The sequence below is a fragment of the Pipistrellus kuhlii genome, unplaced genomic scaffold (genome assembly GCF_014108245.1).
Source record: "Pipistrellus kuhlii isolate mPipKuh1 unplaced genomic scaffold, mPipKuh1.p scaffold_m20_p_1, whole genome shotgun sequence".
Classification (NCBI taxonomy): Eukaryota; Metazoa; Chordata; class Mammalia; order Chiroptera; family Vespertilionidae; genus Pipistrellus; species Pipistrellus kuhlii.
In genome coordinates, this window is record NW_023425404.1 from 83,731,860 (window position 1) to 83,754,860 (window position 23,001).

Sequence of the window (23,001 nt, forward strand, 5' to 3'; positions counted from 1 at the left end):
AAAATGAAATGGTTTAATCTCTCTCTTTTATTTTTATTTTTACTGGCAGGATGATATTTCATGGAATAGAATTATTTGTTCAGATATTTTTCTATTAAAGGGCATGGGTTTTTTTTGTATTTTGTTTTTTGTGTTTTATTTTTTTTGTTTGTTTGTTTGTTTTGCTTTTTACCACTAGTAAATGTATTCTTAAGCATATCCTTACATATTGGTACTTTCATCTCTTTGAGATAAAGTTCCAGGAGTGAGATTGTTAAGCATTTTAACTTTAAAGGACACTTTTAGACTGCATCCCTAAAAGCTTTTAAAATGCACATTTTCACCAGCAATTTGGGGAGAGAAATATTTTCTCTGCATAACCATGAGCCATACAGATCAGTGGTTTTTTTTTTTTTGTGGTGATGTGAGGGTTTTTCATTTATGCTCATATGTCAATCTTATTTTAATTTTTTCATATGTGCTAGTAATCTTTTTTACTATATAACTACCCCAAACATATTTAGCATAAGCAGTAACTATTTGCATAGCTCATATTTAGGAGGTAGAAGTGTAGACTGGGTTGGGCTAACTTATGCATCTTTGGTTAACTAGTGGTCAGCGGTTTTACTCACATGTCTGGCAATTTGCTGGCTATTATTTGGGTTCCATCAATAAATAGAAACCTCATAGGTGTTTGAAAAAAGAGCAATAATGGGAAAAAAAACTAATTAAGTACAAATTTGTTAACGAGGTAAATGAAAGTATAAAAAATCTGTAAAGTAACATGGAAGAAGCAATTTCAGGAAAAAGGTTGCCAAACCTAGGGCTGTAGATGATGCAGTTGGCTGATACTGTGCCTAACTTTTTAAGTAGGAGCCCAGACATGTTTCTGAAGAGAGTCACTGCTAATATTACAATATATCAGGTGATGAGAGTTCAAATAAAACTGATTCTTAAATGTTGGAAAAAATAAAAACCATTACATTATGGAAAGAACTTTTGTTCCTGGGATAAAGAAATATTGCTGGGAAGATGTTCACAGAAATTGAAAAGAGACATGAATCTCTCAGGAAGCTCATTGGTAATCAAATAGGAGAAATAAATCCCATGATCTCTAAATTCAGTCTCCCTCTAGCATACCCTGTTTCACTGCCTTACTTGGAGCTACCTGGCAAAGCAAGAATATGGTTTTCAGAGTTCAAGATCCAGAATACAAAGCAGAGTATAAAAGGGTGGCTAGGGAGTTAAAAGAAAATCAACTTTTCAGGTGGTACACGAGGTGACCTAGCTACAGGTCTCTCATCATCACACCTTAGGAGACACATGGTGAAACCTCAGATTCTAAGAGTGGCATCTGGTCAAGCCTTGATGTACAAGCAATTTTAAAGTTTCTGCTTCTTGTTCCATTCACTAAAGGTATATTGGTGGGAGGGCAGTAGTCAAGAACAGAACACACTGAGACCAATCCACCAGTATTGCCTCTGGTTGCAAATAATCCTGACCTGCCCAAATGCAAAATGTATGTGCTTTTTCCAGAACCTCCTAAATTTTCATTAGAAATTTAGCATCATGGCAAAAGACCACAATATTGTGATCTATAATAATTTTTTAAAAAATATATTTTATTGATTTTTTACAGAGAGGAAGAGAGAGGGATAGAAAGTTAGAAACATTGATGAGAGAATCATCAATCAGCTGCCTCTTGCACCACTCCTACCTGGGATGTGCCCACAACCAAGGTACATGCCCTTGACCGGAATCGAACCCGGGACCTTTCAGTGCACAGGCCAATGCTCAATCCACTGAGCCAAACCGGTTTCGGCCATCTATAATAATTTTTAAAGGCAGTTTCTATGATGTGACTTCCCATCAAACATACACACACCCTGCACAGTATACTAGCAAGACAGGGATAGGTGCCAGATAGGCTCTCTTCTACAAAAAGGCAAAAGAAAACAGGCGCGTAGCAGTCAATGATCAATAAATATTAAAGAAGACCTACCAGTAAGAGGATGTCTTTTATTTATATTCTATTTAAATTCTACTTCTTTTTTTTTCCAATAAAAGTATGAATGAAAAAGCAATTACCAGGATGTTGGAAGATCCCAGGATATAATGCAGACTGAGACAGATGAAACTGATTGTATTACAAATGTATCAGCATCATAAAGGCATAAGAAACCCCTTGTTTTTTTTGTCCACCCCCCAACAACAAAAATTTGGCATTTACCCATAAACAAAAGTACTTTCGTGGGAGTTGTGGGATTCATCATCAAATGCTAAAGGGACCCAGAGGATGTCTGCCCACCTCTTCATGAGGCAATAGGCACACAGATCTTCATCCCAGCTATGTAACCTGCAGTAGCACATGAACTGGTTCCAGGCCCTCTCAGCTGTGGTCTTGGAGCACACAGAGAACACTGACATGGGCAATTACCCACAAACAAGAAAGATTCTATGCAATTCTCCAGAGAAGTTAGAAAATTGGAGCAAAAAGTAAAATAAAATAAAATAAAATAAAATAAAATAAAATAAAATAAAATAAAACAAATAAAACAAAATAAAATAAAGAGTTTAGACACAACTTGACTTTGCCTGCATCTCACCTCCCCCATGGTGGCATAGCTAGAGCCAAGTGAGACTTTCTTATTCCATGATTTCTCCCCACTAGGGGAAAGGGAGAGCATGTGAATGAGCCCCAAGCTTCTCCAGCTGCCAAACAGACTCATTTCTCTCTTGTAGCATCCAGAGTATTAAAGTGTGTGGGGGGAGGAAATCAGGAATATGGCAGATAAGATTCTCAGCATTAAAAGAGATGTATTGTGTATTCCATCAGGAAGCTTCTGAGAAAATCTTACCTGTAGATCCCCCCAATTGTCCCATGGGCACTCCCAGTGACAGGTATGCATCACCACCATTCTGCAGCCAGTTCTATGTGTATGCGCTTGCGGGCGGTCGTGAGAGTAAGCTTTAGTGGACAGCTACTGAGCACTTGCAGACCAAGTGTATGTGGGACGGAGAGAAACCACAAACTTGAGCTGTAGTGCCACCATTGGGAAAACAAGAGGGAGGCTGTCAGCAGCTTATAGTTAGTGAAAACATACAAGCTTAAGAATTCTGCCACAATAAGGGAGTAAGTAGCATGGAGCAGGTATATCCATTCAAGGTCTGAGCAGGTGCATCCATTTCTCATTCAAATTCAATAACCTAGAAGAAATGAGCAAGTTCCTAGAACTATGGTAAATTCCTAGACTGGAAAATTTACTTAGAGTGAACAACATTGAGGAAATTAAAGCACCAATAAAAAACCTTCTCAAAAGTAAGAGTCTATAAAAGGCTTCACTGGAGAATTCTACCAAACATTCAAAGAAGATTTAATACCTATCTTCCCCAAAGTCATATAAAAATTGAAGAAGAGGCAATACTTTCTAACTCATTTTGTAAAAGCATAATCCTGGAACCAACCCCCAGCAAGAACAACATAAAAAAGAAAACTACAGACCAACATCTCTGATGAATACAGATGCAAAATCATAAAAATACTAGCAATTTGTTTACTACAATACATTAAAAACAATATATCATGGAGTTCAATCCAGGGAAGCAAGATGGTTCAACATACACAAATCAATCAATGTACTACACCACCATTAACAAAACAAAGGATAAAAATCATATTATCATATCAATAAATGCAGAAAAAGTATTTGACAAAATACAACATACATTTATGAGTAAAACACTCAATAAAGTTGGTATAGAAGGAAATAACCTAAACATAATAAAGGCTACATGTAACAAACCCTCTGAGAATATCATACTCAATGCTGAAAAACTGAAAACTTTTTCTCTAAAATCAAGAACAAAGCAAGGATGCCCAATTACAACTATTATTCAACATAGTACTGCAAGTCCTAGCTAGAACAATCAGGCAAGAGAAAGAAATAAAAAGCATACTAACAATGAAATTTCATAAGAAAAAATGAACACCCCCCACACACACACACACTTCCTTTTGAAATTTTAACAAAAAGGATAAAATAGTGAGGGATAAGCTGACAAAGCATGTGAAGGGCCTGTACTCTGAGAACTGTAAGAGCTCTCACTGGTGTAGCTCAGTTGGTTGGAGCATCATCCCATACATCAAAAAGTGGTGGGTCTGATCCTTGGTCGGGGCATGTGTGGGAAGCAAATGATCTCTCTCGCTCTCTGTCCTCTTTCTCTATACAAAAAAACAAAACAAACAAGTTACAAGACATCACTAAAATAAAATTTAAGACACAAAGAAGTGGAAAGAATTTTATTTTCATGGATTGAGTTTTGTTAAATTGATTTTTATTATTAGAGTATTAAAGATGTCCCCATTTTTCCCCCATGGTCCCCATTCACCTGGCTCCCACCCCAGGCCGTCAGTGCACCATTGTCTGTGTCCAGGGGCAATGCACATAAGTTCTTTGTTTAATCTTTTTCTATGTCAATATCTTCCATGCTTCCATGTCTCTGAACCTATTTTGTTCATCAGTTAACTTGGTTCATTAGATTCCACATATACATCATGTGATATTTGTCTGACATCATGTGATATTTGTCTTTGTCTGACTTACTTATTTTGCTTAGCATAATAATTTCCAGGACCCTCCATGCTGTCACAAAGGGTAAAAGATTCTTACTTTTTACAGTTTCATGGTATTCCACTGTATAAATGTGCCACCACATTTTTATCCACTCATCTACTAAGGGCACTTGGGCTGTTTCCAGATCTTAGCTATTATAAATGATGCTGCTATTAACATAGGAATACATATATTCTTTTTGATTGGTGTTTCACGATTCTTAGGATATATCAGAAGAGGGATCACTGGGCCAAAGAGCAATTCCATTTTTAATTATTTGAGGAGTCTCCATACTATTTTTCACAGTGGCTGCACCATTCTGTATTCATACCATCAATGTACTAGGGATCCCTTTACCCTGAATCCTCACTAGCACATGTTGATTGTTGATTTGTTGCTAAGTAGCCATTCTGGCAGGTGTGAGGTGATATGTCATTGTACTTAGAATTTGCATCTCTCTTACAACCCTTTGTGTTTCTGTGGTGTCTTGCTACTTCTCCTCATTCATTTCTGAATTTTTAATATATATTCTTTTTTATTTCAGAGAGGATAAGAGAGAATTCTTTATAGGCTGCTTCCTGCATGACCCCTACTAGAGATCATATCCAGGCATATGCCCTGGCCAGGAGTCAAACCAGTGACCTATTAGTTCTTGGGTTGACACTCAACCCCTGAGCCATAACTAGCTGGGCCATTTCTGATTTTATCTATTTGTTCCTAATTTTCCCATTTTGTAATTTGATTCTTTATCTACCTTTTGTTGAGTTTTATGAGTTCTTTATATATTTTGGAAATTGACTCATCAGATATTATATATCATTGGTGAATATGGTTTCCCATTCAGTGGGTTGCCTTTGAATTTTCAGTATGGGTTTTTTTGGTGTGCAGAAGTTTTTTACTTTGATGTATTCCCATTTGTTTATTAATTTCTTTGTTTCTCTTGCCGTAGGAGGTGTATCAATGAAAATGCTGCTATGTGTTATCTCTATTTTACTGCCTATGTTTTCTTCTATAATTTTATGGTTTCTTGACTTACATCTAGTATTTCATCTATTCTTATGTATGGTGCAAGTTGGTGGTCTAGTTTCATTTTTCTAAATCTACCTGTCCAGTTCTCCCAGCACCAGAATGTTTATCATAGAGATTGAAACATTTTAAAAGAAGCAAATAGAAATTCTGAAGCTGAAAACTTAGTAAAGGAAATGAAGTATGAACTGCTGAGCTTAGAAAATACAGCTGACTTGCTCTTTCCATAGGTTTTGGAAGTTCTTGTTGACTATATAGATAAGTTATTTGTTTGCTCTTTCTCTCTTTGGCTTCTGGTATATCATTACTCTCATATTGCTCTTGCTGGTTGAGTCAGATAGTTCTCGAGTTATTTCTTTTTTTTTATTTTCTTTACTCTCAAATTTCTTCTTCCATCTGCATAATTTCTAGATTTCTATCTTTGATAACACTAATTCTTTCTTACATATGGCCAGCTTTTTATTTTGATATAGTTCCATTTGTGTATTTTCTCCTTAATTTCTATTGCACCAGGAGCTGTATTGGTAAAAATATTAATACGACATATTTCTGATATTTTGCTGCCTATAGATTTTTGTCTTGACTCCATTGTATGTATGCTCTTATCTCCTTTGTCAAATATTAATTGAGCAAAATGGCTTGGGTTGATTTCTGGGTTCTTTGTTCTGTTCCACTAATCTATATGTCTGTTCTTGTGCCAGTACCAGGCAGTTTTGAGAACAGTGGCTTTGTAATATAGCTTGATATCTGGTAATGTGATCCCTCCAACTTTGTTCTTCTTTCTTAAGATTGCTGCAGCTATTCAGTCCTTTTTTATTCCAGATGAATATTTGAAGAGTTTGTTCCAGGTATGTGAAATATGGAACTGGTGTTTTAGTGGGGATTGCAGCCCCAGCTGGTTTTGCTCAGTGGATAGAGCGTCAGCCTGTGGACTGAAGAATCCCGGGTTTGATTCCAGTCAAGGGCACATGCCCAGGTTGCAGGCTTGATTCCCAGTTTGGGTCGTGCAGGGAGCAGCCAATCAATGATTCTCTCATTATTAATGTTTCTAACACTCTCTCCCTCTCCCTTCCTCTCTGAAATCAATAAAAATATATTTTTTTAAATAGGGATTGCATTAAATCTATAGATCGCTTTGGATAGTATGAAAATTTTAATCATGTTGATTCTACCAACCCATGAACATGGTATATTCTTCCATTTGTTTATGTCTTCCTCTATATCTTTTTTTTTTTCCAATGTCTTATAGTTTTCCGAGGGCAGGTCTTTTACCTCCTTAGTTAAGTTTATTCATAGGTATTTTAACTTTTATGTTGCAATTGTAAATGGGATTGCTTTTTAAATTTCTCTTTCTGTGAGTTCATTATTGGGGTATAAAAAAGCCAAGATATCTGGGTATTAATTTTTATCCTGATAAATAGTCAAATTTATTTATTAAATCCAATAGTTTTTATGGAGTTTTTAGAGTTTTATGTACAATATCATGCTATCTGCAAATAATGACACATTTACTTTTCCAATTTGGATGCCTTTATTTCTTCTTATTGTCTAATCGCTATGACTAACACTTCCAGTACTATGTGGAACAGGAGTGGTGAGAGTGGGCATCTCTGTTCTTAGGGGAAATTGTTTTATTTTTTGCCCATTGAGTATGATGTTAGCTATAGGTTTGTCATATAAAACTTTTATTATGTTGAGGTATGATTTTTTTCTGCATCAGTTGATATGATTATGTGATTTTGTCTCTCACTTTGTTTATGTGATGTAAAGTTTATTGATTTGCAAATATTGTACCAGCCTTGCATCCTTGAAATTAATTCCACTTGTTCTTTGGTATATGATCTTTCTAATATAATGCTGGGTCCAATTTGCTGGAATTTTGTTAAGGATTTTAGTATCTATGAGGGATAGTAACCTGTAATTCTCTTTCTTTGTAGTGTCTTTACCTTATTTTGGGATTAGTTAATTCTGACTTCACAAAAAGAGCTTGGAAGTGTGCCTTCCTCTTGAAATTTTGGAATAGTCTGAGGAAGATAGGTTTTAGTTCTTTTTGAATGTTTGATAAAACTCCCCTGTAAAGCCTTCTGGCCCAGGGTTTTAGTTTGCTGGAAGAGTTTTGGTTATTGCTTCAATTTCCTCTATAGTTATTGGTTTATTCAGACTTTTTTATTCTTCCTGATTTAGTTTTAGATTATATTTTTTCTAGGAATATGTCCATTTCATCTAGGTTTCCCATTTTGTTGGAATAATGTTGTTCATATTATATATTTTTTCTTTTTACACTCCTTTGTATTTCTGAGGGTTAGTTGATACTTCTCCTCTTTCATTCTGATTTTGATTATTTGAGTCCTCTCTCTTTGCTTCTTCATGAGCCTGGATAGGGGCTCATCAATCTTGTTTATCCTTTCAAAGAACCAGCTCTTTGTTTTATTTATATTTTGTATTGCTTTTTTTGGTCTTTATGTCATTTATTTCTGCTCTGATCTTTATTATTTCCTTCCTTCTGTTTATTCTGGGATATTCATGCTGCTCTCTTTGTAATTTTTTAAGTTGTTAAACAACTTATTACCAGTTTTTCTTGTTTTGTTTTGTTTTTTGTTTGTTTGTTTGTTTTAGATAGGTCTGTAATGCTATGAACTTCCCTCTCAGAACTGCTTTCACTGTGTCCCATATATTATAGATCATTGTGTTTTTATTGATCTCTTTGGTAACCTAATCATTGTTTAATAGCATGCTATTTAGCTTCAAAGTATTTGATTGTTGTTTTTATTACAGTTGATTAGTAAGTTTATGCCATTGTGATTTCAGAAGATGTTTAATATGATTTCAGTCTTCTTGAATTTTAAGAGAATTTGCCTGTGTTCCAATATATGGTCTACCTTTGAAAATGCCCAATGTGCACTTGAGAAGAATATATTTTGTATCTTTTGGAGTGAAATGTTCTGATGATGTCAATTAGTTCCACCTGATTTAGTGAGTCATTTAGGATTCCTATTTCCTTTCTAATGTTTTGTTTGTAGGATTTATCCAATGGTGTCATTGGATATATAATCCTCTAATTTGAGTGTATTGCTGTTCATATCTCCCTTAATATAATCCAGAAGCTTTTTATGCATTTGGGTGCTCCTGTATTGGGTGCATATATGTTTACCAAAGTTATACTATTGGTTAATTACTCCCTTTAGTATTATGAAATGTGTCTCTTGTAAACTGCATTTATATCTGGGTAATGTTTTCTCATCCATTCAGCTACTCTCTATATATATATTTTTAAATATATTTTATTGATTTTTTACAGAGAGAAAGGGAGAGAGATAGAGAGATAGAAATGTCGAAGAGAGAGAAACATCGACCAGCTGCCTCTTGCACACCCCCTACCGGGGATGTGCCCACAACCAATGTACATGCCCTTGACCGGAATCGAACCTGGGACCCCCCAGTCCGCAGACCGACACTCTACCGCTGAGCCAAATCGGTTTCGGCTACTCTATATATTTTGATTGGAGCATTTAATGCATTTCTTGCATTGTTGGTTCAGTAGTAATAAGCTCTCTTATCCTTTTTTGTCTATGAAACTCCTGATTCCACCTTTAATTTTGAATGATAGCCTTGCTTGGTATAGTATTCTTGGATTCAATCCTTTACTTTGCATCACTTTGCATGTTTTATTCAATTCCCTTCTGGCCTTATGTATTTCCGTTGAGAAATCAGTTCATAGTCAATGGGAGATCTTGTAGCTTACTTTCTGTCTCTCTCTGGCAACCTTTAAGAGTCTTATTTTGTTGTTGATGTTTGCCAATTTAATTATGGTGTCTTGGAGTCTGACTTTTTGCATTCATCTTGTTTGGGGTTCTCTGTGCTTCTTGGACTTGTGTGAGTTTTTATCCCCTAAGTCAGGGAAGTTTTCTGTCATTATTTCTTCAAATACGTTTATTATTCCTTGCTTAATATTCCTCTCCTTCTGGAACCCCATTATGAGGATGTTGTTTTGTTTCATTTTTCCCAAAGCTCTCTTAGACTCTCCTCCTGCTTTTTAAGTTTTTTGTGTGTGTTTTTCAAGTTGGTACTCTTGTCATTTTTTACCTTGTCTTCTGACTTGCAGATTTGGTTTTCAGCTTCTTCTAGACTGCTGTTGAAAACTTCCACAGTGATCCTTATTGCAGCTATGTCATTCTTCATTTCCTCTTGATTCTTACACATGGTGACTGTCTTCTAGCTTTACCAGTATCCTTATAACCATTGCTTTTAATTCTTTCTCTGACAAATTGCTTGCTTCCATTTTATTTATTTCCTTTTCTGGTGAGTTCTCCTTTTCTTTCATATGCTTTTTTTTTTTTCATTGTCTTTACATTTTTGTTGTTACTTTATCCTTGTTTCTCTGTATTAGATCAAACTGCTATGCCACCCAGACTTTTTTAGTCTGCCTTACATAGTAGATGTTTTGTAGGACCCAGTGGTTCAATATTTCAGGTTTTCTCAGTTGGTTTTAGAAAGTGAAATTAATTAAACATTTTAGAGAAAAGGAGAGCAAGAGAGGAGAGAAAAAACAAAAGCATAAAAAAATGTTATCTAGTGAAGAGAAAAGAGAAGAGTGCATGGACTTTGAGCAGGTGAGAGGAAATTAGATATACGAGTAAACCAACAGAGACTACAATAATAATTACACATCACTAAAACAGATAAAGCCGAAACCGGTTTGGCTCAGTGGATAGCATTGGCCTGTGCACTGAAAGGTCCTGGGTTTGATTCCGGTCAAGGACATGTACCTTAGTTGCAGGCACATCCCCAGTAGGGGGTGTGCAAGAGGCAGCTGATCGATGATTCTCTCTCATTGATGTTTCTCTCTATCCCTCTCTCTTCCTCTCTGTAAAAAACCAATAAAATTTTAAAAAAATAAATAAAGCAGATAAAGGTGATCAAGGAGTAAAAAGAATGGAAAGAGAAAAACTAAAGCAGGGACAGGAGAAGAGAAAATAGGATGAAAAAAAGGAGAAGCGAGGAAGTAAAAGGTGAAGAAAAATTAAAAATAAGCTAAAATAACAATAAAAAGAAAAATAGAATAAAGAAAAAATAACACTAAAAAATAAATAAAACAAACTTAAAAAAATAAATAAGTTATGTGTCATTCACTTCAGCCAAGTTTTAATGTCCCATGAGGGTTGGTTTAAGACCCCACTTTTCTATTCTGTCTGCCATTTCTGAGTTTCCAGTTAGGTGGTTGAAGCACCATGTTGAAGTTCCATGTGATCCACTAATCTTCTGTGTCTTTGTCCACAAGCCTAGGCTACAAGCATGTGGGACCAATCTACCTGCTTTGCCTGTCTGCCTGCTAATCTTAATCACTCAAGTGTCTATTTCTGACAGGGTTTTAGGTGGGGGTTTTGATATATCACTTTCTGGAAATTAAAGTGCTCCTTCGATCTAGAGCCCCCCTTAGCACTCTTGGGGGCTCTTCGGAGTCTTTGTTTTCTTTGTAAAGCTAAAGGTGTAAGCTGGGTGTAGAAGTATTATCTTCCTTGAGGCTGCAGGTAAGGGCTGGCTCTTCAGGTGAAAAATGGCCACTTCGATTTTGAGTCTCACTAATGTCTCCATGCTAGATTCCTGGCCATCCCTCCCTGCTCTGCTCTCCTCCATAGCCTCTCCCCAGACACCACAAATTTGCACCTCTACCTGCACCACAGCCTCAGGTGTGTGTTTGTAATGGAAAGGTCCTCTGAACTGGGTTAAATAAATATAAGTAAAGATAAAAGTAAGATAAAACAACCATATGACTGCAAGTTTCTCTCCTCACTGGCACCATGCTACTTGGGCAGCTCTTTAGGCCACCTTTCTGAGCATAACCTTCCATGACTATGGACTCATATCTAGACTAGAGGCCCAGTGAATGAAATCTGTGCATGACGAATGTGTCCCTCAGCATAGTCTGCACCCTCTCCATAGTCTGCACCCTTTCCAATCTGAGACCCTTTGAGGGATGTCCAGCTGCCCGTTTAGGCCCGATCCCAGTAGGACATCCCTCTCTCAATCCAGGACTGCTGGCTCCCAACTGCTTGCCTGCCTGCCTTCCTGATTGCCCTTAACCACTTCTGCCTGCAAGCCTGATTACCCCCTAATCACTTCCCTGCCAGCCTGATTAATGCCTAACTGCTCCCCTGCAAGCCTAATTGCCCCTAACTGTTCTCCCCTGCAGGCCTAGGCCCCCTCTCCCCCCAATTTCTCTCTCTTGCAGGCCTGGGTCCCTGCCCAACTACCCTTCCTTGCAGGCCTGATAGCCCCAACTTCCCTCCTCTGCCAGCCTGGTCCCTCCCAACTGCCCTTCCCTGCTGGCCATCTTATAGCAGTCATCTTATGTCTACATGGGGACAGCCATCTAGTGTGTTGGAGTGACAGTTAATTTGCATATTACTCTTTTATTATATAGGATAGAGGCCTGGTACTTGGGTGGGGGCCAGCTGGTTTTCCCTGAAGGGTGTCCCGGTTCAGGGTGGGGGTTCCCTTGGGGCATGGGGCAGACTGGACGAGGGGCCTGTGGCCGTTTGCACACTGGCCATGCCCTCTGGCTACCCAAGCAGAGGCCTTGGTATCTGGGATTTATTTATCTTCTATAATTAAAACTTTTTAGCCATGATTTGAGGCCAGGGCCAGCCAGGAAGTTTTGCTTCCTCCATCACAGAGGAAACCCAAGCATTCTGTTCACTTCATGGCCATAGCCATTTTTGTTGGAATTTATTTACCTTCTATAATTGAAACTTTGTAGCCTTGAGCAGAGGCCTTGGCTAGCCACGGTGTTTGCTCCAAGCCTCCTGTTTGCTCCGTGGCTGCAGCCATCTTGGTTGGGTTAATTTGCATACTCACTCCTGATTGGCTTATGGGTGTGGATATAGCAGAGGTATGATAATTTGCATATTGTTCTTTTATTAGATAGGATTCCCCAGCTACCAGCAGCCCTGTGGCTTCCTTTGCACAGTTAAATATTATACATGTCCCCAAGGGACACAGACTTGGTGCAGTGCAGATTTTTCTCAGCCCAGTGGTCATGCATCTCTCTCCAGCCCAGAAGCCCAAACCTACCATTCTTCAGGCATTCTCTGCCCTTTCCAGTAACTAATTGTCTTACCAGCTGTGTCAAATTGGCCAATTCTGGATGAATGTTATTCGATTTAGTTGTTCCCTTTTTCTTCTCTGGGACATGTCTGCCTATTTGGCTCCCATTTCTCTTCTTTCTTCTTTCATCCTTCTGGCTTCTCAACTGTCATTAAACCATGGGAAATACCTTGTATTTCTCGTGGAGGTGGGCATCTCCTCTATGATCAGGTCTCAGATATAGATATAGTGTTCTCTATAATCCTACACTCAATGCTGCAACTTCTGCTATGCACTCTAAGTTTAGGGAAGGTGAGGAGAGGCTGGGCTCTAGGAAGGTAAGGGGAGGCAGCTAAGCTCAGTGGTTTTGTTTCCAGCCTGGTAATGTCAGCTGCTAGAAAACAGCTGCCACACCTATCTGTTTTATGTCTATCTATTGTGGGGTTCAGCCACAGTTTTTGCTGAACACTCAGGCAGAAATGCTTATTCTACCATTCAACTCAGCGTATAAACCTGATTTGTCCCTTATTCCTGGCTATATGGTGAGCTATGGACTGTCAGTGGTACTACACATCTTTGTTCCTTCCTCTTCCTTCCTACTTTATTTTCTCAAATTTACCCATCTTAAGATGTTTCATTGTGCTAAGATCTCAGATGTGTTAGTGAGTTGAGCAGGGAATTCTTTGTTGAATTACATATTTTCAACTTGTTGTAACTTCAAGGGGAGAGACCAGAAGGAACTCTTATGCCACCATGCTTGTGCCATAGAATTTATTTTATTTTATTTTATTATTATCTTTTAATCCTCACATGAGGATATGTTTATGGATTTTAGAGAAATAAGAAGGGAAATAGAAAGAAACATTAATGTGAGAAACTTCCATCAGTTGCCTCCTATATGTGCCCCAACTGGGAATTGAACCCATTTATGGGACAACTAGAGGCCCAGTGCACAAAATTCGTGCATGGTGGGGAGGATCCCTCAACCCAGCCTGCACAATGTCCAATCCAGGACCCTTCAGAGGATGTCCAACTGCCCATTTAGGCCTGATCCCACACTAAATCAGCAGTCAGACATGCCTCTTACAATCCAGGACCACTGGCTCCTAACCACTCACCTGATTGCCCCTAACCCCTCTGCCTGCCTGTCTTATTACCCATAACCTCTCTGCCTGCCTGCCTATTATCTCTAAGCACCTCTGCCTGCCTAATCACCCCTAACTGCCTCTGTCTCAGCCCTTCACCCAGGACCCAGGCTTCCCTCCTCTGGCCAGCTGCAGGAATTGGGACCCAGGCTTTCTTCTCTCTGGCCAGCCACAGGCACCCAGGACTGGGGGCGGGCAGCTTCGCCTGGGCCGTAGCCACAGCCTTTGGGACCTGGGACCATTGGCAGGCGCCTTGTCCCAGGCCCAGCTTTGTCAGGAATGATATCTGAAAGGCATCTGGTCTAATTATCATATTACCTTTTTATTATATAGGATGCTCCAACCAGTTGAGGCACATAGCCTAGGCATAGCAATTATTTTTAAAACACTTTATTGAGATACAATTGGTATGCCATAAAATTCACCCATCTTAATTGAGTCAAGAATTTTAGTAAATTCAATTTTAGGACATTTTATCATTCCAATAAAATACTTTATGACATGCCACCTTATCAAACTTGTGCCCCATAGAGGATTCTACTGGCTGCAGCCAGCCTGGGAACCTGATGAAGACTATTTTGAAGAGCTCTTGAGGTAGTCTGGTGGACTCAGGGATTGTCAGAGATAGGTTGAGGGAGAAACTGAATTGTGAAGCAACCATTTTTCTCCTTGCTTGCCAGACATTGTTATCCCCCATGAGAGATGCAGTTGCCACTATCCTTTTCTCCTGGTGGACCAACCCTGCTGAAATCCCACCCTATAGAGGAGTCTGCTAGCATTAGCCAATATAGACTTGTGCTGCAGACTTTATTGGAGAACTATTTAAGGAAGTCTGGGAAGTCTTAGGGAATATTGAAGGACACAAGGAAACTGATTTGTGAGGCTTTGGGATAGGGACAGTTCCTCTCCCCATCCTGCATTGCCTGACCAACGCCATCCTGGTACTGGATATATCTACACTCCTAACTCTGGCCTGAATTAGCTCATGTACCATAGAAGTGACAAGTAGATCTGGGCCTACTATGAAGATTTGCCTAGAAGGCTCTTGAGGATGTGACTTTGAGCATGTTTTCATGTGCCTCTGAGGTTTCCTTCTGTCTTCTTTTGAAAATATTCTATTTAGGTCCATTGCCCATTTTATAATTGGCTCAATTATCTTCCTTTTATTTAGGTGTATAAGCTGTCTGTAGATCTTGGAGATTAAATCTTTATCTGTGATAACATTTGCAAATATGTTCTCCCACACAGTGGGCTTTCTTGTTTTGTTGATGGTTTCTTTTGATATAAAAAAGCTTTTTATTTTGATGTAGTCCCACTTGTTTATTTTCTCTTTAGCTTCTATAGCCCTAGGGGCAGTATCAGTGAAGAAGTTATTTTGGCATATGTCAGATATTTTGCTACCTCTGGATGCATCTAGTATTTTTATGGTTTCCTGTCTTATGTTTCAGTTCTGTATCCATTTTGAGTTTATTTTTATGTATGGTGTAAGTTGGTGCTCTAGTTTCATTTTTTTTTTTTTGCAAGTGTCTGTCCAATTTTCCCAACACCATTTATTGAAGAGACTGTCTTGACTCCATTGTATGTTCATATCTCCTTTGTCAAATATTAATTGAGTATAGAGGTTGGGGTCGATATCCGGATTCTCTATTCTATTCCATTGATCTATATGTCTGTTCTTGTGCCAGGACCAGGCTGTTTTGAGAACAGTGGCTTTGTAATACAGCTTGCAATCTGGTATTGAGATCCCTCCTACTTTATTATTCTTTCTCAGGATTGCTGTGGCTATTAGAGGTCTTTTTTTTTTTTTGTTTTTTTTTTGTTGTTGTTGTTGTTGTTGTTGTTGTTCCAGATGAATTTTTGGAGAGTTTTTTCTAGGTTTGTGAAGTATGCCATTGGTATTTTAATGGGAGTGCATTGAACTTAGAAATTGCTTTGGGAAGTATGGACATTTTACTGATATTGATTCTACCAATCCATGAGCATGGTATGTTCTTCCATCTGTTTACATCTTCCTCTCTCTCTTTTTTCAGTGTTATGAAGTTTTCCGCATATAGGTCTTTTGTCTCCTTAGTTAATTTTATTCCTAGGTGCAATGATACATGGGATTGATTATTTAGTCTCTGTTTCTGTAAGTTCACTATTGGTGTATAGAAATGCCATAGATTTCTTGGCATTAATTTTGTATCCTGCTACATTGCCAAATTCATTTATTAAGTCAATTAGTTTTTTGATGGAGTCTTGGATTTTTAATGTACAATATCATGTCATCTACAAATAAGGATAATTTTACTTCTTCTTTTCCAATTTGGATGCCTTTTATTTCCTCTTCTTGTCTAATTGCAATGGCTGGTCCTTCCAGTACTATGTCAAACAGGAGTGGTGAGAGTGGGCATCTCTGTCATGTTCCTGTTCTTAGAGGGGATGGTTTTAGTTTTTGCCCATTGAGTATGATGTTGGCTGTGGGTTTATCATATATAGATTTTATTATGTTGAGGTATGATCCTTCTATTCCCACCTTGTTGAAAGTTTTTATCAGGAAATGGTGTTGGATTTCATCAAATGCTTTTTCTGCATCGATTGATATGACTATATGATTTTAATCTCTCAATTTGTTTATGTGATGTATCACGTTTACTGATTTGCGGATATTGTACCATCCTTGCATTCCCAGAATAAATCCTGCTTGCTCATGGTATATGATCTTTCTGATGTTCTGCTGGAGCCGGTTTGCTAGAATTTTGTTGAGGATTTTGGCATCTATGTTCATGAGGGATATTGGCCTGTAATTCTCTTTCATTGAGTTGTCTTTATCTGGTTTTGGTATTAGGGTGATGCTGGCTTCATAGAAGGAGTTTGGAAGTGTTCCTTCCTCTTGGATTTTTTGGAATAGTCTGAGGAGGATAGGTTTTAGTTCTTCCTTGAATGTTTGGTAAAACTATCCTGTGAAGCCATCTGGCCCTGGGCTTTTGTTTGCTGGAAGCTTTTTGATGACTATTTCAATTTCTTCCAAAGTCACTGGTCTATTGAGACTTTCAGATTGTTTCTGATTGAGTTTTGGGAGGTTATATTTTTCTAGGAATGTGTCCATTTCCTTCAGGTTTTCCAGTTTGTGGAATAGAGTTGTTCGTAGTATTTTGTAACAATCCTTTGTATTTTAGCAGAGTCTGTTGTTATTTCACCTTTTTCATTTCTGATTTTGTTTATTTGGATCCTCTCTCTTTGTTTCTTGGTCAGCCTGGTTAGAGGTTCATCAATCTTGTTTATCCTTTCAAGGAACCAGCTCTTGGTTTTGTTGATCTTATGTATTGTTCCTATGGTCTCTATGTCATTTATCTCTGCTCTGATTTTTGTTATTTCTTTCCTCTGCTTACACTGGGCTTTTCTTATTGGTCTTTTTCTAACTCTTTGAGTTGTAAAGTTAGATAATTTTTTACCATTTTTTTTCTTGTTTTTTGCAATAGGCTTGTAGAGATATGAACTTCTCTACAAGCCTATTGCAAAAACTGCTTTTGCTGTGTCCCATAGATTTTGGATTGTTGTGTTTTCATTGTCATTTGTTGCCATGATGTTTTTAATTTCTTCCTTGATTTCTCTGGTAACCTAGTCCTTGTTCAATAGCATGCTATTTAGTCTCCATGTGTTTGATTTCTTTGGATTATTTTTATTGTAGTTGATTTCCAGTTTTATGCCACTAGGATCTGTGAAGATGCTTGATACGATTTCTATATTCTTCAATTTGAAGAGACTTTGCCTATGTCCCAACATATGGTCTATCTTTGAAAATGACCCATGTGCACTTGAGAAGAATGTATATTCTGTGGCTTTGGGGTGAAATGTTCTGAAGATGTCAATTAATTCCATCTGTTCTAGTGCGTCATTTAAGATTAGTATTTCTTTGCTGGTTTTTTGTTTAGATGATTTGTCCAAAGGTGACAGTGGTGTATTAAAATCTCCTATTATGATTGTATTGCTATTAATCTCTCCCTTAATGTCCTCCAGTAGTTTTTTTATGTATTTGGGTGCTCCCGTATTGGGTGCATATATATTTACCAGGGTTATTTCTTCTTGTTGGATTGCTCCCTTTAGTATTATGAAGTGGCCTTCATTATCTCTTGTTATGTCCTTCACTTTGAGATCTAATTTGTCAGATATAAGTATTGCTACCCGAGCTTTTTTTTCATTTCCATTCACATGGAAAACCTTTTTCCATCCCTTCACCCTCAGTCTGTGTACATCTTTTTTTTTTAAATGGGTTTCTTGTAGACAGCAGATATATGGGTCTTGTTTTCTTATCCAATCTGTTACCCTATGTCTTTTGATTGGAGCATTTAATCCATTTACATTTAAAGTTATTATTGATAGGTACTTATTTGTTGCCATTTTTATTCTGTACCCCTGTGTTCCTTCTTTGCTTTCTATTTCTTTATTTTTACAGTAGACTCTTTAGCATTTCTTACATTGCTGGTTTGGTGGAGATAAATTCCTTTAGTCTTTTTTTTGTCTGTGATGCTCCTGATTTCACCTTCAATTTTGATTGATAGCCTTGCTGGGTGCAGTATTCTTTGATTCAGAACCTTCCTTTGCATGACTTTGTATATTTCATCCCATTCTCTCTGGCCTGATGAGTTTCTGTTGAGAAATCAGTAGCTAGTCTGATGGGGGTTCCATTATATGTAACTTTCTGTCTCTCTCTGGCAGCTTTTAAGATTCTTACTTTGTCATTGGTGTTTACCAGTTTAATTATAATATGCCTTGGCATCGGTCTTCTAGGATTCATTTTGCTTGGGACTCTGTGAGCATCTTGGATTTGTGTGGGTTTCTTCTTCTCTATCTCAGGATAGTTTTCTGTCATTATTTCTTGAAATACATTTTCCATGTCTTTCTCAGTTTCCTTTCCTTCTGGAACACCTTTTATTCTAATATTGTTTTGTTTTGTATTGTCCCAAAGTTCCCTTAGGCTCTCCTCCTGCTTTTTAATTTTTTTTTTCTTTATGTTGCTCACTCCTTGACACATTGTTCCAGCCTTTGTGGAAGTGTTGACTAAACAGTACAAAATAAAACACAACAAGAAATGCCACAGAAGAAACAGAACATAAATGTACATGAGACAACTATTGTATAACCCTGACAAAAGTGACCACCAGAATAAAAAGAATTAGGAAAGTGAAAAGAGACCAAGAATTTTAGAGAAAGAAAAAAATAAAGAACATAGAGTGAAAACACAACAAAACAAACAAATAAACCCCAAAACAGAAAAAAAGCACATAGATATAATACAAGGGGTGGCAGAAACTGTAAATATAGAGCTTAAGTAGAGAAGATAAGGTTAAGGAATTGGATGAATAGTGGAAGAACTATTTAAAATAGAGGAAAGAGAAAAGAAAAAGCAAGAGGAAAAAAATATTTTTTGAAAAGGAAAATAGAGGAGAAAGCAGATAGAACTAAATTAAGGAAGTGAAACAAGTTAAAAAATTAGGAGAAGAATAGGGAATGGGAAGATAGAAAAAAATTGCATAGGAAGAAAAAGAAATGAGGAGGGGAAATGGAGTAGGATCAGGGAAAAGGAAATTATATATATTAATAAACCAACAGAGACCAGAATTATAACACATCAACAAAGCAAATAAAGATCAATTTTAAAGAGGGGGAAGAAAGAAAGGAAAGGGAAAACTAAAACCAACAAAGGAGAGCCGAAACCGGTTTGGCTCAGTGGTAGAGCGTCGGCCTGCGGACTGAAGGGTCCCGGGTTCGATTCCGGTCAAGGGCATGTACCTTGGTTGCAGGCACATCCCCGGTAGGGGGTGTGCAGGAGGCAGCTGGTCGATGTTTCTCTCTCATCGACATTTCTATCTCTCTATCTCTCTCCCTTCCTCTCTGTAAAAAAATCAATAAAATATATTTAAAAAAAAAAAAAAAAAAAAAACCAACAAAGGAGAAGAAAAACAGGATAAAAAAAAAGAAAAATTAAAAATAAAATCCTATATAATAAAGAGGTAATATGCAAATTGAGCATCACTTCAACACACAAGATGGCCACCCCATGTGGTCAAAGATGGCAATCCCCATATGGATACAAGATGGCTGCCTCAAGATGGCAGGACAGTTTCGGATGATTAGGCCTGCATGGGAGGGCAGTGGGGTAACCAGGCCTGCAGGAGAGGACAGTTGGGAGGGACCCAGGCCTGTAGGGGAGGACAGTTGGGGGACCCAGGCCTGCAGGGGAGGGCAGTTAAGAGTGACCAGGCATGCAAGGGAGGGCAGTTTGGGGGGCACCAGGTAAGCAAGAGAAGTTGGGGGTACCAGGCCATTGGGGGGGGGCAGTTAGGGGGTAACCAGGACTGCAGGGGAAGACAGTTAGGGGCAATTGGGACAGCTGGGGATGGCAGTTAGGGGTGACCAGACCAGGAGGGGAGGACAGTTAGTGGTGACCAGGTCTTCAGGGAAGGGTAGTTAGGGGTGACCTGGCTGTAAGAGGAGGGCAGTTAGGGGAAATCAGGATGGCAGAGGAGCAGTTGGGTGTCTATCAGGCTGTCAGGGGAGTGGTTAGGGGGTGATAAGGCTGCAAGTAGAAATTGTTAGGGGCAATCAGGCAGGCAGAAAGCAAGTGGTTAGGAAGCAACAGTCCTGGATTGTGAGAGGATGTCTGACTGGTGGTTTAGACCTGATCCCGGTAAACCGGCAGTAGGACATCTTTTGAGGGATCCCAGATTTGAGAGGGTGCGGACTGGGCTGAGGGACACACACAACCCCCCCCCCCCCCCCCCCGCTTGCATGACTTTTGTGCACCAAGCCTCTAGTGTATAATAAGAAAATAAAAAAAAAATTTAATGATATGTTTCATCCACATTTTAATGCCCCATGGGAGATGGTTTAGTACCCTAACTCTTCTGTCTGTCTGCCAATTCTGGGCTTCCTGTTACTTAGGTGCTAATCATTGTCAGGCCCTGTCTTTTGACTTTTAGCACCCTGCTTGAAGCTCTAGGAAATCCACTGGTCCTCTGCTTATTTCTATATCCATAGACCTTGGCTGCAAACAGGAAGGGCAATCTGCTCTCTTTATCTGACCAAGCTTTAGGGCTTTAGGTGAAATTGAGTTTTGATATCAGGGAATATGATTGTTCTTTGTTTAGTTTTTTCCTATCCAAGAGCAACTCCGTGAGTGGCCCAAAACATTACTCTGCCCTTGGTTGAACAGAGATCCTTGTATGTACCGTATTTTCTGGCGTATAAGACGACCCCCCCTAATTTTACAGTTAAAACATAGGTTTGGGCCTATATTCGCTGTATAAGACTACCCCCCACTTCCGAGGCAACACCAGTTCTTTTTTTAATAGACCACCTCTCTGACTCTGGCCAATCTGAGCAGGCTTTTTTTCATTTCAAAAGTCATCTTATACACCGGAAAATATGGTAGACTAATGAGGTTGGCTGGCAACCTGGGTTTTTTTTTTTGTTTGTTTGTTTGTTTTTGTTTGTTTTTTTTTTGTCAATCTGGTTCCCAGAATAGTCAGGTGGGCAGCCCCTTTTCCAATTCAGTCACGAAGGCTTTCTTGAGACTATTCAGACCCATAAGCTTGACCTTTGCCTTTGTTTCCTTGGTAAAGCTCAAAATGCAGGGTATGGCAGGCTGTATGTCCTGCCCTGAGGTTACTGGGAGGGGCTAGATCCTCTGGGGAGAAATGGCCACTTAGGTTTGGAAGCCTAGGAATATTCTAAGGCAAGACTCCTGGCTACCTCTCTCTGCCCTGCTTCCTTCTCCACCTCTCCTCCAGCACCTCAAGTCCATGTCTCCTTCTCTGTGCCAAAGCCTCAGGTGGGTGATGCCACTGAAAGGTCCTGTTTCTGAATTTAAAGAATAAAAACAAAAACACAACAAAACAAAAACAACAATGAAACCACGATTTTCTCTCCTCCTATCACTGAGCTGTTTTCCCCTTTTGGTGCAGATTTTTGCAGGGCCGCCTTTCAAGGTACATATTTATCTTTCTCCTACTGGCTTATTTCATTTAGCATAATGCTCTCCAGTCCCATGCATGGTGTTGCAAATGGTAAGATTTATTTCTTTTCATAACAGCACAATTTACAATAGCCAAGATTTGGAAACAACCAAAATGCTCATCAGCAGATGAGTGGATTAAAATTATATATTTTTAAGAAAAAAAAATTAATTGATTTCAGAGAGGAAGGGAGAGAGAGAGATAAAAACATCAATGATGAAAGAAAATAGTTGATGGCTGCCTTCTGCACACCCCCTATTGGTAATCAAGCCCACAACCTGGGCATGTGCCTTTAGCCAGAGTCAAACAAGGACCCTTCAGTCTGCAAGCCGATACTCTATCCACTGAGCCAAACTGGCTAGGGTGGAATTATACCATTTTTTGTCAGATGAGAAAGAATATTTTTTTGCCACGGGGGTGAGGACATGAGTGGGGGGATGATAATGAGGGGATAAGGACACATATATAATACCTTAGTCAATATATATATTGTGTGTGCCTCAGAATCTTAGTAATTAGTTTATGTATGTTATGAGATGGAAAAGATTGAAAACCACTGATTTAAATTTTTATTTTCCTCAGGAATGTTTTGGAACTTTTAGTATAAGCCTTTTTCCTTTGTTAAATTTATCACTATATCATTATTTGCAATGCTATTGAAAGTAAAATTATTTATCTAATTTAGTTTTTGGATTATTCTCATATATAGAAGTAAAATTGAGCTCTGTTTTATGTGTTCAGCAGTAAAATTTTATGCATTTGTCTTTTAACTAGTTAATTGAAGAAAAGTGTAAAAAATGTAGTGTCATTTATATTTATTGAAATAATTACCTAAAAGCTGTTTTTTTATATCTTCATGTAGATGTGAGTTACCACCTAATATCATTCTATTTCACACTGAAGTATTTCCTCCTGTATTTCTTTAAGACAAGTTTGCTAATATAACAACAAAATTTCTTAGTTTCTTTTTACTTGGGAATGACTTTGTTTTATCTTTATTTTTAATAATTTTCTGGGTATAAAAATCTTGGTTGTGAATTTTGTTTTTAGCACTTTGAAAATATTATTCCACTACCTTTATTCTACACTCTTTGTAATGATAAGTCAGATGTTAATCTTATTAATAGTTTTATTGAGATACTAGAGGCCCGGTGCATG

General features: G+C 38.2%; 1 protein-coding gene across 1 annotated transcript in view; it reads left to right on the plus strand.

Annotated features, from left to right (window-relative positions):
• LOC118716508 (coiled-coil domain-containing protein 7-like) overlaps positions 1-23,001 on the plus strand; it is a 98,303-nt gene that overhangs the window by 64,124 nt on the left and 11,178 nt on the right. The gene's annotated exons all lie outside the window — the stretch shown is intronic.